The sequence below is a fragment of the Nestor notabilis genome, unplaced genomic scaffold (assembly GCF_000696875.1).
Source record: "Nestor notabilis isolate BGI_N333 unplaced genomic scaffold, ASM69687v1 scaffold28411, whole genome shotgun sequence".
NCBI classification, from domain to species: domain Eukaryota; kingdom Metazoa; phylum Chordata; class Aves; order Psittaciformes; family Psittacidae; genus Nestor; species Nestor notabilis.
Window position 1 is genome coordinate 1 of NW_009916468.1, and position 383 is coordinate 383.

Below are 383 nucleotides of genomic sequence, written 5' to 3' on the forward strand. Positions count from 1 at the left end.
CTTCTTTCCCCCCACTTCGGGCTCACGCCCCCCAGTTATCGAGCGAAGCCAATGATGTCGCGCTCCGGGGGGAAACGGTCGAGGATTGCGCCAATCACAGCCTCCCTGGAGGCGATCCACGCCCCCCGGGGGGTGTGCTATCGCGCCGGCAGCGCCTCCGCCAGTCACCGCCTCCACCAATCGCTGCCTGCCCCTTCCCAGCCTTGTGCTCCCACTGGCTCCTGTGCGTGGCCACGGCCTTGATAAGAAACCAATGAGCGGCAAGCAGCTGGCCACACCCTCACACCCCCACCCAGTGACACCACCCTGCTGTGGGCAGGAGAGCAGCAGAGCTGGGGCACACAGACTGTTTGGGCAGGGCCCTGGCAGCAGCAGGCAGCTGC